This window comes from Panthera tigris, chromosome C1, assembly GCF_018350195.1.
Source record: "Panthera tigris isolate Pti1 chromosome C1, P.tigris_Pti1_mat1.1, whole genome shotgun sequence".
Lineage (NCBI taxonomy): Eukaryota > Metazoa > Chordata > Mammalia > Carnivora > Felidae > Panthera > Panthera tigris.
Window position 1 is genome coordinate 98,944,934 of NC_056667.1, and position 18,968 is coordinate 98,963,901.

At 49.3% G+C, this 18,968-nt stretch overlaps 1 protein-coding gene across 2 annotated transcripts in view; it reads right to left on the bottom strand.

Annotated features, from left to right (window-relative positions):
• The window catches only part of IGSF3 (immunoglobulin superfamily member 3), a 93,093-nt gene that overhangs the window by 71,922 nt on the left and 2,203 nt on the right, over positions 1 to 18,968 (bottom strand). The window lies entirely within an intron of this gene.

Sequence of the window (18,968 nt, forward strand, 5' to 3'; positions counted from 1 at the left end):
CCCGAAACTGCAGGGATGAAGTCAGAGAACGTGTGTGAACACACAGACTGGACTGACTTGGGGGTTAAATAAATGTCAGCTTCTGCTTCCCTCTTCAGTGCAAAGGAGCCACCCTACCAATCCATAAACCTTCCGGGTCACGGGTCAGGGATCCACCAGAGGGCTCGGTGAAGACAAGGAGAGCAGGCTATAGCCTGAGTGGGACACAGGGTAGAGGGAAGCCGTGGATATGGCTGCTCGGGGGCGGGGGGTGGGGGGGTGGTGGAGTGGGGAGACGGAGAACAGCACAGAGGGGTGGCAAGGGCCGGACAGCTGTGGACCGTTTTGCTCAAGGCCAGCCTGGCTGGGGCCTCCAGGCCTCTCATTTCGCCTGCCTTAATGAGAGGTCGTGCAAGTGCCTGCCCACAACTGCATCATCTCCTCCTGTCGCCAGCTTAAACACAGAGTGGAGCTAGAGCAGGACAAAGTCTCCTTTATAAAACACTGTGGCTTGTTCCCACTGCCGTTTGAACCCTTGGGCTCTGTGACACGGAACAACAGCTTCGGCCACTCCCCGTCACTTCCCACAGGCGCCAGGACAGCGCATTCCCGTGCCTGGCTCCTGGGTAAATGCCATTATCATTGCCTTCAGGGGGAGCCGGAGACTTCTAGGGGCTGGGGTCAGAAAGCGTGGACCCGCAAGACTCCTAGGAACTTTCAAAGGCTCGGGAGGCGAAAGGTGCCAGTTCATTAGTGTGTCTCATTTTACTTCACGAGTTCCTCTTAGCACAATACGCTGACCAGCTGCGACAGGGGTAGTTTCTGGCTCATAAAGAGCATAGGCGAGAATTTCCTCAAGTCACTGGAGGAGAGTAGGAAGGAGGCAGAAAGCGGCCACTGAAGAGTATTCACAGGATACCAACGTCACCAGAGGCAAAAGCAAGCGAGTTGTCCGTGGAGAAATCTAGAGGAGGGAGACGGCAAAGTCTGGACAACAAGGGAAGGGAGGGGAGCAAACAGTGGGGTCCCTCGGGTCAGGAGCCACTGCCACCAGCAGGAAAGTCCAGCACTGGCCAGCCTACTCTTGCCTGTGGGGTCCCTGTGCTTCAGGGGATGCTATCCCAGGTAACACGGGTATCCATCTCCCCAAGCCCCGCCCCCCCACACCCCAGCACGCCAGCCAGCAATAAACAACTCACTTCCGCTGGACACTCTAAACAGATACTCTAGGATTCCTTACGCTCAAATGCCAACGCACATTCTTTCCATAAACCCCAGCACGGTGCGTGAAATGACATCAACACCACTCCCTGAGAGCACTGGAAAAGAACGCAAAATGGGGGAAATCCTGAAGAACAGGCAAGAGAACAGGAGCTCTGACAGAAACAGGAGCTTGAGCAGATAGAGGAGGCTGGAAGCGAGGCCGGCTGACACACCGCATAAGCCAAGGCGCAGAGGCAGAGGGCTGGCAAAAGAGGTGGGGCAGACAGGCAGGCGAGCCCCAGGGGGTAGGGCCCAATCAATGGGGTGAGTAAACCCCCTCAGAGCTGTCACGGCTCTCAACGTCAAATGAGGCCAAGGCTGGTGGACACTCCGCGGCCAGTGGATATGTTCAACGGCTCAGAGATTCTTGGAGCCCCGCTAGGGTGGCCTCGCCCAGACTGAAACAAGAACGGCAAGATATCCTAAGGAATGTGACGACAATGTGGTCCAAAGGTCTTGCATTAATGGCTCAGCAACTATGTACTGTGGCTTAAATCCAATCTCCAAATGGCCAAGGCAACCTGCCACCAGTCAGCTGACCAGGAAGGCCCCCTGGTTCTAAAGGACAACTTCCGCTGAGCATTTACCAGGCACCAGGCACGTGCCAAGGGCTCTCTCCATAGGGTGGCCCCATTCAATTCTCCCACTAACCCACATGAGTGGCTCCTATTGTTTTACAGATGAGGAAATAAATGGGAGCTTAGAAGAGTTAAGTAGCTTGCCCCAAATCCTACTGCCAGCTCCCTAACAAATGCTTATTGAATGTGGCCTGGCTAGACAGATGGAAGGATGACTGGAAGGACAGATGGACAAAGGAAAAGGCCAGGCTGACAGATGGCTTTGGTGTCATCTCCCCCTGGGACGACACGTGGACCTTCTAGGCCTGTCAGAGGAAACAGGGAGAGCAGTGGGTAAAATAAGGGCGGCTACCCATGAACAGACCGGTACCCACAAATACTCAGGACACCTCGGTTTTGTTGAAAGTGGAAGAAAAATTTAAAAAAACGTTAGACAGAGGAACGGTCCCTCCATGTCGTTCAGTTTTCAAATTCATAAAGACAAGCCCGAGGGGCCGATGCCTGGCTATCCCTCCGTCTGAAGGCTTTTCTGCTGGGTCTCTGTGGGCCTCCAAGTTTCCAGTTGGACGAGAAACAGAGCGCACCAGAGATCGCACCCGGAGCAGGAGAGGCGCCTCACAAAGGCCCTTCTCCTGCACCCAGCTCTGCTTTGTTTAAGGCAAGATCAGATTCGGCATCTGCACTTTTACTCGCTGCCTGACAAAAACCAGATGTCAAATGCCTCCCAGCGCTTCATCAGGGCCCCTGCCCTTAGAAAAATAGTGTGAGTCAGCCCGCAAAATGAACCCGGCCGTAGCAAAGAGTGGTCTGGGCCCAGGGCCTGCCTTGCTCCACACACTCCCGAGCCTTTAAGAAAAGGCACATTTCCAATCTTCTGAGAAGAGGATGGTTAAAAAAACTGGGCTTTGCACCTCGTTCTTAGCTTACCATGAAGCTCTGGAACTTTTTCCTGAAGCTCCCTGTCTAGATCCGCCGATGATTGAGACGCTCAAGCTGGTCACCAGTGGATACCGGCCACCGAAACATTCCCCTACACAAGCCACTGGACACGCTGCTACCCCTGGAGATAGCGGCCATCTCCCTACCACAGCTCGTGGGCAGGGAGCCCCTACCCTGGAAAGCTAAAAGGCTTTGGTATTAGAGGCAAGAAGTAAACTCACCCTCCAAGACCACTAAGCCCCGGAGGTAGAACGAGAGGCAGCCAGTGAGCTCTAACCCCTTCCACGCAGACCTCTGAGCAAACCGTGTCAGAAGTAGGTGCTGAAGCGTAACCTGAAGACCACGTATCACCTGGACCCTGCACAAGCAGCAGGGAGCAGCGCCACTCTGTTACAGCTTCAGGTCTGGCTTCCACCACCACGACTTCCCGGCCAAGGGCAGAACAATCGAAGTCTTATGCTGGAAGGAGGCCCTCCTCCCCTGTGACCGCATCCGAGGCCCGGGGCCCTTGGCCCCCAGGATGCTCAGGCCTGGGGGAAGGGGAAGAGGGGGGAAGAAATGCAAGAATACTGGCTCTTAGCTGCCTCCGCCAGGAGATGACACCTGCCACTTCCTCACCCATTTTACTAAGAACAGGCACATGACCCCACAAAACCGTGCAGATCTGGAGGGCTATGCGTGTATCTGTGCTGTCTCTGACACATCATCATAAGCCCTGGCCTCTCGTTCCCAAGGCCTGACCCGTATTTTCAGATGAATTCAAGGTCCCATTACTTAGGTCTTCCATCATTACCTCAAAGCCTCAGTGGCAAAGACCAGACAGCATCGTCCTAAAATCGATCCCCTCTTTCAAATGTCCATTTTATGTCATCACGCTCAAACACTCAGAGGCAGCTTCTAGATGTCCCCCTTTCTCCGCATTCAATCAACCCGTCTCTCAGCAGTTCCTTCACTCCTTTACAATTTTCCTCCGATATCTTCCTCCATTTCCTACTGCTGTCACCTCAAACCTCACCACCTATAACCGAATTATTCCACTCAGCTTTTGCTGTCTTCCCTTCTAACCGACCCGGCACATGGTGGCCTCCCCCTCCCCCTCAAGGTCCCCATTCCTAGCTTCTCCCCTGCTCACAACGCCTCTCACTGCATCCATCAAGGGTCACCTTCTAAGCCTGCAGCTCGCCATGCTCTAGAATCTGCCTGTGGAATTAGGACATAATCTCGCCGTTCTCCGACAGCGCCTTGGCCACTCCTGTCTCTGCAGGTCTGCTCATGCCATCCGCTGCTCAGAATGTCCTCCTGCTCTTCCCACACAAATCCTAATCCCACCTCAGGATCCATTCCAAATACAATCTCCTTGCTCCGGCTTTGCCGGCCAAGGGACTTCCCTCTCTCCCTTCTGGCTCACCATGGGGCTGAACGCTGGCTCTGAATAGTGTGCATGTGGATGATAAGCCGAATCGTACTGTTTTATGAGAATAAATCCTTATTTCCTGCTCCTTTGAGGGAGAGTCTAATATAGGGTGCCGTCAACTGTAAGTAGCCAAAAACACCAACTCGACTGGCTGCAACAGTGAAGACAGAAAGTATGGAGGCCAGCCTGTCAGTCTTTAGTGGTTCTGTGATCAAGGACCCTGGTTCCTCACCTCTGAGGGCTCAACAGACTTCCTTTCCTCATGGTGATAAGATGGCTGCCTCATTTCCAAGAATCTAGTGGAAGGAGCTGTCCTCCTCCTGTGTGTGTGTGTGTGTGTGTGTGTGTGTGTGTGTGTGTGTGTGTGTGTGTTTTGAGAGAGAGACAGAGACATCACCAGTGGGGGAGGGGCAGAGAGAGGGAGAGAGAGAATCCCAAGCAGGTTCCACGCTGTCAGTACAGAGCCTGACACAGGGCTCGAACTCACGAACCTCGAGATCATGGCCTGGGCCGAAACCAAGAGTTGACGCTTAACCGACTGAGCCACCCAGGCGCCCCTTCTGTGTTTCTTTTTAAGAGAAGACATTTTTCCCAGAATCCCCACAGCAGACTCTCCTCATATCTCACTGGCCAAAACTCTGCCAAACGCCCATGTCTAAACTATGGGCCTTTATGACTGGCTTAGATCAGTCGACTTTTATTTTGGAGCTGGAAGCAGGGTCACTTTTCCTTGAGTAGCACAGAGAGAGAGAGGCATGACCTTCAAACCAAGTCAGGGCTCCGCCATCAAGAAAAGAACGGCTGCCACGTAGGCAACCAACGGCATCTGCCAGAGGCGGGGACCGATGTCACATATTTGTGTTTTCCTAACTTGCCACCCCCATCCTGTGCTGGCACATAAGGGTGCTCAACAAAGAGCTGTGGAATTGAGCTGAACTAGAAATTATCCTGTGGGTGTGAGAAAATAGCATGATAATAGAGTGGACACAATTGGACATTTGTGCAGAGAAACTGGAGAGAAGGCCAACAAATCCAAACAGATGCAAAAAAAGTACTTAGCAGAGGAGGTTTGGGGAAGCTTCGGTCCAAGCCCTAGGCTGGACCCGACTCCCAGTTCCACAGATACGGAGTAGGCCACAGGCCAGAGCACCAGGCTTCTCCCAGCAGGGCCCAGCTGGGCCTTCTCCTCAGTTCAACCCTTGCCTCCAATGGGCCAGCGATCTACATCCAGCCCACAACCCATCAGGAACAAAGGAGGCTCACAATGAGGACAGTCGGTGCCTAGCAAGTAACTGGGCACTTCGTGGGCACACACAAATGCGTTGAATATGAGAACACGTGAGGTCTGGGCTGTAAAAGTGAGGGCTCCCTCTGACTCTGGACTAAAGGGACGGGTCTTTCCATTGCTGATAGGTCTCTCCTCCCTCCTTTCTCCGGGGCCATCCCGCTCAGATCTCTTCCTTCATGTCAGCTTTTCCCACAACCTCTCCCAGATTCTCTGGGCTGCTGACAGCACCTGAGCCTGGGAAACGTGCCAGGAACTGCACAGAAACCATACCAAACACAAGGCTCCGAAGTCCCATCGAGGCACCCTGTCTACATCACAGGTCCCTGAGTTTCAGCTCTTTGAAATTTTAAAATTCCTTTTCCAGTAGGGTAGCAAGCATGTCCTTGGCTGAAGAAAACCGTGTGAAATGCAGCATGCTCCCAGAGTTCATTGATTACAACGCATAGTCAACATTCGATACAGATTGACTCAACAACTAGTACGTTGAACCATATGATGCTGTTGGTATTCAATGGTTTCTGACCTACTAACGTGGCAATGTCACACAATTCAACCTAATATCTACTCCATGCCAGGCAAGAGGTGAAGGAGGGGCTTGGGATGCCATGAACAACAAACAACACACAGATACAATCCCTGTCCCGATGGAACTTACAGTCTGGTGCGTTAGACCGCTAATTAAAAAGTAATACACCGTTCAGCTTCACTACTATAATTAATTATACGTGTACTTATTTGTGGACTTGCTTGATTTCTTTGCTAGCCTGTAAGCTACATAAGGGTGCTGGCTGCTGTCTTTTCTATAGAACACACTGCCAAGCACACAGCAGAACACATTAGATAGCTGTTAAATTTACTAATTCATGTTAAAATACACAAGTGCAGGTGCTGTGGAAGAATTGGGGGGTAAGGATCAGGGACTCCACTAGCTTGGAAATTCCAATATTGCTAATAATGTCAAATTAGGTCTTCGTGAAACAGGTATTTATGCCACATATAATTGACCGGCAGTGTATTACACAGGGTTTCATAGGGACTATTTAAAATACTTAAGAGAACAAACTGTTTTCAAGCACAATCCAGTTTTTCAGAAACTCCATTTACATAAACAATTGGTGCGCTAATTGCAAATCATTCTTATTTCTCTCCTAAAGCAGGATCCCCTAAGGATCTTTATTAGGCGCTCGATTAGCCTAGTTTGAGTTACAGTATTTACTTAAAAGTAATAACAGCGAAGTTCTTGAAAAATATTTGGTAATTCTAACATTTTACTAATTCAAACCAATCGTCTTTGTTAGTCTATGTTGCTAGGGATTTCACCGTCACATTAAGACAAAGCACCGAAGTCTGAACCTGCAGTTCGCCAAATTCCTCTGCAGGACACTTCTGACAGCAAGAAACTGAGCCAACATCAGAAAGGGGTTGAAACCAGAAAATCAAGAAAGGACGATGTGAAAAGAAACTGTAATCCAGTTTAGTCTAATAAACGATGCACATGAAGTCACATTCCAATGGTAAGCAGAGCACGTGAAAGTTTTAGGTCCTGCACCCCCGAACCTGTCACGGATCTGATATAATGTAATGTAATGACAAATGTCAGTGAACACCGTGGACCAGCAGGCCTCTTATCTACCTCGCAGCCTCTCCTTGAAAGCCAGTCCCGGCCGCACTGCACAGACACCAATGAGCTTGGACTGTATCTCCGTGCGCATCTGGCCTCTCGTTCTCTGCACCGGCTCCGAGATTTGCTAACACACTAGTCACATTCACGGGGCGTCTTGAACTCTCTCGACATGGCAAATCATCAGCAGGCCCTGTCCCCACGCCAAAAGCAAACAAAAGCCCGTCGCCGGCAAGGAGGACACCCGGTCTCTCTGAAGGATGCCAAAGTCCCCATCCTGCCTCCTTTGCAGAACCCTGCAAATCTCCCCGATGCAGGCAGGATGAGCAAGGCGTGGGGGAGATTATGCTCTGAATGTCTTAAGAGATTAGTTACTTAAAATCCTCCACATGACTTCAGTCATCCCCGTTACAGATGACAGAGTAAAAGCCTACTTGATTAAAGCCGAATGCCTATACATTTGCAAAAGGCAAAATATGGAGAAGAAAACAGGAGTCAGATTACTGATGGGCACGGCATCAGCACCAGGACGTCAGGGGCTGCTGAATAAATCATGACAAGGAGGCACATGCAGTAATCATAGATTCACCATAAATACCGCAGCCCTCAAGGCTCTCATATTTACTTACTTTCCCCCAAAGCATAGACTGGATCCGGCCTTGTCCTCGAATGAGGCCTGTCTCTCCCCAAATTCCAAATATGGGAAATGACAGCTCTTCTGTGGCAGGGGTAAAAGTGGGAAGGCAAATGTTTGTATTACGTAATGTTTTAATTTTAAAACAAAGACTGTGTATGCCAGAGACTCTCTCTCTTCTGTTCGGGGCATTTTCCAGTCCTTCTACCACTCTCCCCCAACCCAGGCCACGGCAGTCTTTTCCTCACCCCCAGAATAATTCCCCTTTAGGATAAAAGGATTACATGTGAGATCCGTGAGGATCCTTTCAAAATACATTCAAGCCTAGAGGCACTTGAGGTCTCTGTGTCCTTCCTCCCTTCGAGAAGTCCGCTGAGGGTGTGTGAGGGGACAGCTGTTCAGAAGAGTTGGATTCATACAAGCGTGAGACAGGAGTTACAGATGCTGTTCCTCCAGCCAGAAAGGTGCCAGGACACCCGGCTAGGGGCCACAGCCCCCGTTCCAACGGAGGGACGGAGAAAGAGCCAGGCAAGGCGCTCAGATGTGGTCTTGTGTTTCTGTAACGAAATAATAGAAGGCAGACGGCAAAACGGTCCACCATGCCATCTTCTGTACTAAAACATCAGAAGACATTAAGAAACTGTTCAGCACATCATTTCTAAACAGCATCATAAAGAGGGTTGCCTGGTTTCAGAACGAGCCTAGACAGAATGACTCTACCTGCACAGTCACTCCCTATAGTTTATTGGAGACGTGTCCATCCGGGAAGCAGAATTCCCAACAGACCAGCCATCCCCAAACCAACACAAAACCACCGCGGAACAAAACCGATGACGAACGCCAGAAAGGCCTCCGAGAAGGATGGCGCCCTGTCCCAGACGCTCTGGGGAGCAGCGGCCACCAGCTTTGGGGTGGAGGGGACTCCCACCAGGCACAGTTTCCAACCCCGAGTCTCAGTGAACTGGTGGAGACAGAAGAAGCGCTGGTGAAGCTGGAGAGAAGTGGATGGATGCGTGGGGAGGGTCAGCCCTAGGTCAGATGACGGCACCTGGCAAGAGCCTGGATCCCACTGAGACAACACGGCAGTTTCTGGAAAATGGGGCCAACATGGAGAGGGCCCTGAGCCGTCCCCACAGCCTCTCCTCCCAAGGCTCTCCTGGGAAGCAGGGAGGCGGAGTCCTAGGTCAGGGACATAGCAACCTTCCCGCCACCACACCCCCAACATAAGGGTGCTCAGGAGAAAGCCCGGTGTGGATGTGTCTCCTGTCTGATGGCAAGTATGTGACTGCTCTAGTTCTCTTCTGTTCCGGCTTCCTAGAAATTCAGAGCTAAGAGTGAGATTCCCAGTTCCCACAGACAGACAATATCCCCCGCAGTTAATAAGGGCATTCTACATCTCCAGGACTTGGGATATTTGTGTATTTTCAAGAGAAAGAATTTGCCCTCGCTGGGCCACCCACCCCAATCTCCCCCAATCACTGGTACTCCTCTTTTAGTCATCAAGGGCCCTTTGTCACAGCCGATGGGGTATGTGTAATCGCCTCTGCTAAAGAGGTGACAACAAACCAGGAGGAAAAGACGTTAAGTAACAGGAAGAGAAAAGATTTTGCACCTCAGGGACAGAAAAGAGTTCCCAAATGTCAGAGTGTTTTTAATTACTCTATTTATTAAGATTAAAAAATACAGATCAGGTGACTTCTTAGAACATGTGTCATGATTATACCTTTTAATTCCTGGTATGTGAGAAAACGGAACAATGAGCTGCTTGTAGCCAGCACTCAAATATTTGCTGAATGAACAGATAAAGTCTTTTTTTTTTTTTTTTATGTTTATTTATTTTTGAGAGAGAGAGAGATGGCGCATGAGCAGGGGAGGGGCAGAGAGAGAGGGAGACCCAGAATCCAAAACAGGCTCCAGGCTCTGAGATGTCAGCACAGAGACCAACGTGGGGCTCGAACTCACGAATCATGAGATCATGACCTGAGCCGAAGTCAGACGCTCAACCGACTGAGCCACCCAGGCACCCCAGATAAATAGTCTTTTTAGGAAAGTGTTGCAAGTAGTTTCTAATGGAACAGTGGTCTTGGGATGGGTGGTAGGAACATCAAACCCTGCTGTTGAAGAAAAGCAGACTAGGACATGTGAACCCAATGACCATCCCTCCAAAACGGTAACTATTTTAAAAATCTGGTGTAAAGGTGAACGATCCAAGAAACCCGCATGTGCTCCCAGGGATTTAAAGACAGTCATAACCAGCGAACCTGAGAAGTAACCCAACACTTTGAAATGATAATCTTTTTACAGAAACAGCCGCTTCTGCAGGGCTAGAGGAAAAAGTGCTCTTTTAGGTTAAGGTCTTAAATGTCTGGTAGCCAGCAACCTCAGTGGCAACATTAGTCCAATTCATTCTACACGGAAGAATCACTTGGGAACTGAAAATGCAGGAAAACTGGGACACCTAGGGGGCTCAGTCAGTTAAGCATCCGACTTCAGCTCAGGTCATGATCTCACGGTTTGCAAGTTCAAGCCCCGTGTCAGGCTCTGTGCTGACAGCTCGGAGTCCGGAGCCTGCTTCCCATTTTGTGTCTCCCTCTCTCTCTGCCCCTCCCCTGCTCACACTCTGTCTCTCTCTCTCTCTCTCTCAAAAATAAATAAACGTTAAAAAAAAATTTTTTTAAGAAAATGTAGAAAAACTTGTCCAGTTTTCCCCCTAGTTAGTCTATGAACAAATAAAGAACTTGACTGAATTAGACCCCAAACCCAATATTTATGCTTGTCCTCTTAACAAGTTTTAAATAGGCTTCATTTTCATTCAACATAATTTCAAAATTATAATGAAAACAGTCAACAAAATATGTGTGTACTCAATTTGTTAAATTTATGTGCTTGGGGAAAAAAAGAGTCCGAATAAACAAGTCAATTATTTTCATTAAATACATTAAAATTTAAGGGTAGTGTTTTTATTATGACTCTTGCCTTAATACACCAGGACAAAATTATTCCACGATATAGCTATTGAATGAGGCTCACTACTCCCCCACTGATTTCACAAATTACAGTTCCAACTAGCTATAAAATAACCAAATCAGTTCTGATATGGCCATAAAATTAAGCCTGAAAAAACAGTGAGGCAAATCACCCCTTTAAAATCAAGTGGTTGAACAATATGTTCTACATGATTCCATTTATGTCAGAAAAAAAAAAAAATCTATATTTGCGTGAGTATGCATGCATAGAAATTATAGAGAAAGACCTGGAAGAATATATATCAAACTGTCAAGAACATATATCAGACCTCAATAAGGGGCATGGGGTGGAGAGGGGAACTTTCACATTTTACTCTCTGTCTGTACCGTTTAGATTTTTTACAACAGAACTATATTCCCGTGTTACCTCTGTCAACAAATTAAAATCCAAAAAAACAAAGCAAACAAATATAATCTACCTTCTGAAATTGAAACCAATCTCTCAGGACCTTACTTTTATTCAACACGTTACCCTAAAGCACCGTATTTGCTGTTTTAAATTACGACTTAATTCAAATTAAGTCTTCAGTGGCATTTAAGATTGATGGCATTGTTACATCTAAGACGTTGTGAAGTTTCTCTGCAAGTTTTTTTAAAAAAAAAAAAAGAGAGAGGAGTAGGATGTCCCTGGACAGGACAGGTGTGGTTTGACCTGTAGCAATGGATGCTCAACTCCAGTCTCCCGTTCCTCTTTCTACGGAAAGTCGCCCTAGCAAAGTCAATCGAGGTCACCAAAGCAACCAATTCATGGCAAACACCATCGAGGATATCCATGTCCCCTGGGGTTCTCAAAGTAACCCGTGGGGTTGTCAGAAAGCCGGCCACCTTGGACATTTCAAAACACCTAACAATGACAACACTTCCCCTATCATGGAGACACAGGACTAAGACCGAACAGGCAAGGCCACGTGGGTCCTTTGGTCATGGACTAAGCAGAGTGCCAGATTAATTTTGCTGCAGAGCTGAACTACATCACTCTATCAAGGGTGAGCAGCCATACTGGTTACCACATAGGAAAAACAGATTAATTACTACTTAATGCTGACAGACAGAGGATTTCAAATGTATGGGGCTCCTGAGGGAAGGGAAGTTAATAAAAGGGGTCCGTGAGAAGGAGGTCAGCAGCCTGCCTCATGACACATCTCTGTCACCAATACACCACAGGCAGGATCCGGTGCCCTGCGGGCAGAGACGGCGTTCTCTGAAGACACCATGAGAAAGGAGGTATGGACTGTGCTCCAGAGAATGGGAAAATGGGTATTACAAACAAAAACAATATCAAATACACAAAAATAACGCCAACTTAAGGCAATTCTGAACATGCTCCCAGACATCAAGGCATCGTAATGGGAAAGAACACACAACTGGTATTGGATTTTTTGCCCCATTTTAAGAAAGGAAGGCCTAGGGACCTGAAGGTCAAGGGGAAGACGCCACCACTAGAAGACGGGACACCAGTTTCTTTGAGTTCACAGTTTTGTCAGAATGTCGTTGCCCTGGTTTTTGATGGGTACACGAAAGCTCATCCCTTGGTGCAGGAACAGGTCCCCTGGACCCCCACCTCCGGCCTTCTCTCACCAGTGGTCCTCCAGGTACCCACTTACAGCTCTCTGGTATCTTCCTTCTGTCTCAGGCCCAAATATCCACACTTCATGCCGACCGCTCCAATTCTTACCAGCCAGCACACTGACATTCAGGCTCCTCCACCCCTTGAGAAGCCTTCTCAAAGCAGCCCGATGTGCCCAGGGTGTCCTTCACCCCACAGTTCTGCCAGGACCTCGCTCTCCCATTACTTAAGAAATGTCTGGGGCACCTGGGTGGCTCAGTCGTTGGGCGTCCGACTTCAGCTCAGGTCACGATCTCGCAGTCCGTGAGTTCGAGCCCCGCATCGGGCTCTGGGCTGATGGCTCAGAGCCTGGAGCCTGTTTCAGATTCTGTGTCTCCCTCTCTCTGCCCCTCCCCCGTTCATGCTCTGTCTCTCTCTGTCTCAAAAATAAATAAACGTTAAAAAAATATTAAAAAAAAAAATGTCTAACATTCCAGCTTTTCCAGAAAGCCTTTCCAGACTGACCACTCATAAGCTACTCCAGCCTCAATCTCCCTCCTGGACAGAGTTTCCTCACTACTCCTGCTGAGCTGAAAACAAGAACAAACTTGCCTGGCCCCTCCCTCCCCAAAGGACACCTGTCTTCCATCCTCAGAGAGCACAGACTATCAATGTCTTCCTCTCCATTTGCAAAGTGATTTACCATTTGTTTTACGGCTGGCCTTAGATGATCATCCCCTAGAAGACAGGGACAGGGTGGCGTTCAGCAAAGCCTGGGTCACTGGGATGACAGGGAATAGGGTATTTGGATGAATTTAATTAAAGGGTTAACAGAGGATTAGACAGAAACTTTGCTTCAACTCTCGTTATTATAAAGCCTGTTATAAAGGCTTCTGAAATACATCTGACCACTTTCCAGCCTGAGTAGAGTTAATATAATTTAATCTGTGATTTAGGATCTTACAGTGCCCTGAGGCTCATCATTCTCTTCTGCTACTATAATTATAGATGCGGAAGATGTAGAGACTGGACTGACGGTGCCCTGGAAGCCGATTTCGAGAATAAATCCTCGCTACCACATCTTGTGAACTCGGCCTTTCGGAAAGTGGAGTTCAAAATAATAGAAACAAAATCCCACTTAATTGGAGGTTCCAGTTAAGGGAGGTCCATTGCCATGGTCTTTGTTAAGTCCCCACCACTGTGGCCCACAATTAGCCACTTAATAAAGCATTCCTGATGAAGGAATTTGGCAACATGTGATTTTCTACAAATGTAAGCTTGATTTTGACGCAACCACTCATTTCTTTGAAAATCAAGGGGCATTCACACACAGGTGTCCTAAATTTCCTTAAATTAAAAACCAACCCTTCACGAAGAGTTAGCTGTGCTCACTTCCAAGCCGCAAAGAAACAGGTGTCCAATCATAGCAAATGAGGAGCTCCCAAAGGAACCTCAAAATATTAATCAAGGAGCCATAACAGAGGATGCACAAGGCCGGGGACCACGGGAGGCCAGCAGTGAAGCCACTTCATTCAGTTTCTAGGTCGGGGCTCCGCCGAAGTGGTCTGCCTGGGCCCTAGGGGCTCAGTCTAAGCCCAAATCCCAAACGCCTTACAATCGAAGCCAGTTCTCTGTGTCCTCACCATCCGAGATGAACTGGACCCTGGAGACCCCTGACAGTCATTTCTCTGAACCCTAAAGGGCCACTCTACCACCATTATGACCACAGACTCCTCAGCACCATCAGGACTCTACTGGGAATAGAACGCTCCCCGCGTGGAAACCCTGCCCGTTTCTGAAAGCCAATAAAGTCCTCTCACACGGCATCTTCCCAGCAACCGCTGCCTACCCTGAACTTTACTTTGAACTTCACAGGGGTCCGTGAACGGAAGTCAGGAGGTATGTGAACTTGAAGAAAAAAAAAAAAAATGACAGCTTTATTTGCAGCTAACCTCTAAGTGAATGCGAACTGTTTGATTACGAATGTAGGCAACCACCATGGCGATGTCTCCGGGACTTGTGACTCTGTCACAACGCAAGTCACACATGCCTTCAGATCACCTCACAGTTGACACAGATGCCTCAACACACCGTTTTCATTCTTCACTGTGCCATAATTACGGTAATTGTTAGAACTGCTGTTTGAGCTAGTTATTTAATGTGCTCCTAAGAAGCGTATTGCTATGATCCTAAATTTGTTTAATGTTTTGATGACTGTATTTCAATAGAACTCATTTCCTCTGTTAGTTGATGTATTTTTATTTATGAATTTCAAAGTGTTACCCAAAGAAAGGGTCCATAGGCTTTCCCAGACCGCTCAAAGGACCCAGGGACACAAAAAAGGTTAAGAACCCCTGTTGAGTGGTATAAAAGCACAGGCCCTGTAGCCAATCTCTAGCTCTTGTCCTTTGAGCACAATGATTTTAATTCCCTGAACCTTGAGTTTCCTTATCATGATCAAAGGAGCCGACACAGAAACCATTTATTCAACCAAAAAATCAACTGAATGCCTACTTTGTGCCGGTACGCGCAGAAGGCCGAGTTCTGGGGCTACAGCAGTGAACACGCCAGAGATGGTCCTTAATACAGAAGGGCTTGCTCTGTGAAGGGTTGAACGGTGACTGGCACATGAGCATTCTATAAACACTGCAGAACAGTACTATTGCTAAAACCACAACACTGCCTGCGTAATCATATGCTGATTTATGTTGCTTCCCGAGTAACAAACTCTTGGCTCATCTGGCTCAGGCCCTCCCAATAAGGCTTCTTAGAGGCCAGGGGCTGGGCCTGGGTACTCACAGAGGGGCAGCGGGTGACATGGAAGGGCACAGGGTTTGAACCAAATGATCTTGGCTTCAAAACCCCGTGCTGCCGCTTACTAGCTCTGCCACTCCGCCGGCAGCCCATAGCCGTCCCTCCAAAATTGGCTCTCTCCTTCCCCAGCAGTAACACAACCCTGTTTTTAGCTGTACGCTCGGAATGAAGGATGGTATTTCCCAGCCTACCTGGCAGTCACATACGATCACGTACTCGAGTTCTAGCCGATGGGGATAGAAGCAGAAAAAGAGACGTGTGCAACTTTCAGGAAGTGTTCTTAAATTGGGAGGTCTTGCCCTTCACCATTCCTTCTCCTCCTCCCCGATGGCTAGGGCCAGCACAGCCTTCTTGGACCATGCCATGACCTTGGGAATGGAGGCATGCACATGGAACAAGACAGAAGGGGCCTCCACACCACTGTGGAGCACCGTATGGAACTGGGGGACAGTAGTCTACTGAAGCAAGTTCCTTAAACTCCCTGGACCTCAGTATCTCCACCTACAAAAAGGTGACCACGTGAGACATCTATCCAGCGAGGCTATTTTAAGGACTTAACAAGATAGGGCTTGCTTCACAGCAAAGGCCAGAGCCAGGAGAGGCGGTACTGTTCTGCTGCTATGCAAAATGCAGGAGACCGGGACATCTTCACAGCCCTGGGTGCACAGAGGTGGCTCGATAATTCACACAGCTGAAAGGCATCCTGGCCCGTCTAGTCCTCCCGACGACAATTCCCTTCTCCAGTGGGGCGCCTGGGTGACTCAGTCGGTTGAGTGTCTGACCTCAGCTCAGGTCACGATCTCACAGTTCGTGAGTTCGAGCCCTGCATCCAGCTGGCTGCTGTCATCTGTCAGCTCACAGCCCACTTCAGATCCTCTGTCCCCCTCTCTCTCTGCCCCTCCCCGCCCCCCAAAAAAGAATTCCCCTCCCCAGCACCCTTGTTAAATGGTCCCCAGGAAAGGGAAGTGCACCACCTCTGGGACAGCTGGTGGGGACCTGTTTGTTCATCCATAAATCACCATCGTCAGAGCTCTTCCCCCTACTGCCCCACACTGCCTCGCTTCTCCCTTCTGCCTTTGATCACGAGTCCTGCCCCAGAGCTCACACTCATCAGAACATCAAAGTACCTTTCGATCTCTTTCGGAAGAACCCTCTGGCCTCTACCCGAAGAAGCCTTCCATAACTGACTGGGAGGTAGGTGATCACTGCCTCAGTCCCATCGTATTCAAGGGAGAGGCTGCCCAAACTCTACAATGAAATTCTCTCCCACTGAAGGAGAACCCATATGGCCACTAGCCAGCCACGGACTCTCCTGTGTTGATCCAGAGATGTTCCAAGCTCCTACATTTCTCCTTGCTAACTAACTACTTTTAAAGCTCTTTCATCTTGTTTGCAACATCAGCATTGGTCTAGGAGGGCATCACTACTCATGGTTATGCAGAGCCGAAATCTGCTTCATGTGCCTGAAGCTTATATTCATCTTTCCTGATTGTCCCCTTCCTGTTATTGCAAACACAAATCCTTTTCGGTCTCTCCCACGTGGCTGTCATCTTTCCATGTCACTGTCACTCATGCAGGCTGCTGCCAGGCACAGCCACAGCCTCATTCCCTCCTTTCCACATGCATGCTCCTACTCTCTCCCCTCATCTTCTGCCCCTGTCTCCACCCATCAGCACTGGTGACTTTACTATCCTCATGGCTCAACCAGGCCCCGGCATAAGATGGCTTTGGAATTGGAACGAGGGTGGCCGTGGCAGCCAATGGCTCCCAAGTTGGGTGGGGCACCCCGAGCTACCAGAGAAAGAAACAAGACACAGTGGTCAAGGAGGCAGGAAGCAGTACGCATGTGGCTTCAGCAGGACAAAGACAAGGGCAGGACTCAGCACCCAGACAGGCAGAAGAGGAGGAAGCTGATCCAAATCCCAGACACTGGCAGAGGAAGGGCGCAGAAAGCACAGGCCTAACGATGTGGAGGGAGTTGCAGGCAGGTGAGAGATGGTCCTGTCCGCACCCTCACGTACTGTCATAGGGTGTTCTGCCTCGAAGTGCCATTTCTGGAGGCTGGCGGCACCCATGTCAGTGCCAGAGGACTCAGCCTTATCCTACTTTTTACAAACAAAATTATATTCCAGGTGTGTGTGACCCACAGGAGCATAAAACCTCAGGATTCTTTGCTCTTTGAAATTACACATTAATTTACGTTACACAGCAAGAATGCTGACGCATGAATCAGCCCACACCAGACGGCAAGCCAAGCGGGAAGTACGACCCCCAACCTGGGTTCTGTTCCCTCCCAACACCTCCTGCTCTCCAAGGTTAACAGCAGTGGAGTAGCAAGACCCCCTCCTGGCCATGCTGAGAGTCACTGGGGAAGGGGAGAAGATGAGACTCCACCGGAGGGGTGTGTGCAAAAACACCAGGCACGAAACCTTCCCACCCTCACCCACGTCTGGTCATCTGCCATTGCTCCCCTTCAAGGCCACCTTGACATTCATTTCCTGGCCCACGACACCTGTTTATACACGAAGCTGGGAGTGGAGGGAAGATAACAGTGTGCCCAAGCTCCACTCCAGAGTCGCCCAGAGGGCAAACAGCAGGGGGGGGGGGGACCCGCAGGAGGCCACACATTTCTAGAGCAGCCGGGAGAAACAAAAGGCACAAAAGTCACAGTTCCCTGTTTTGCCTTTGGCGGTTCCTCCTCCAGCCCCGGTCCCACCCTTCCACCCAACCCTCTTTCCCACCTTAGCCATCCAACCCTGCAGGGCTTTCCTTGTTTGTCCTCGTGAATCCACATGAATCACTAATTACTGATTTAAACCCAGACACTAAGTGAATGACAAATACAGTATAACAAATACCACTAGGCTATTTAGCACTGGCAAACCCAGAGCTACCTGCCTTAACTCTGCCTGAACAGACAGGAGACACGGGACACTGGATCCTAACCCACACCGGGGCAGAACACTGACTAAATTGCCAACAGACCGACGTCTGTGTGTGTGCCAGGGCGGGGAGGGCTGGCTCTAATGAACTCACACACTGCTTCTTTCACTTGGAATTACCTAGGGGAGCAGAGAGCTGGACATCGAAAGTTTCAAAAAGCTCCCCCAGGGGCGCCTGGGTGGCTTGGTTGGTTAAGCGTCCGACTTCGGCTCAGGTCATGATCTCACGGTCCATGAGTTCGAGCCCCGCGTCGGGCTCTGTGCTGACAGCTCAGAGCCTGGATTCTGTTTCAGATTCTGTGTCTCCCTCTCTCTCTGCCCCTCCCCTGTTCATGCTCTGTCTCTCTCTGTCTCAAAAATAAATAAATGTTAAAAAAAAAAAAATTTAAAAAAAAAAAAGCTCCCCCAGTGATTCCAACATGCGCCTAAGTTTGAGAACCACCAACTGAACATTTATTAGGTGTTCCAGACGTGTTTCAAAGCAGCCGAGATATTTAGGACACCTTATAGCCTTGAACTGGCAAGACAGGCCTTGGCAGTATCATCCCATTTTACAGAGATTCACATGGCAATCGTGATGAGACTGAGATTCTAATCAGGTTCTCTAACTCCAAAATCCGTTCTTTCCGCCCAACTGTGAACTCTTGCATGGGTAGAGACAATGCATGAGAGCCATCTCCACTGCCGGCAGCTCAGGCATAAACTCCGTAAATGCAAAATATCTAGATTTGGAGATGCAAACACCAGAGGCAGGTGTGATGCCCTCTTCCAAACACAAGGGACAGAACCATACAGAGAGATCAGAAGGTGTGCTCGTGTGCGAGGTCTGAGGAGACAGACGGAGGATGCGTGAGATCCCGGCGTGGGAGTTTATCCTAGACCCGAGATGTGTCCCTCTAATGCCACACTGAAGATGGTGCTCAT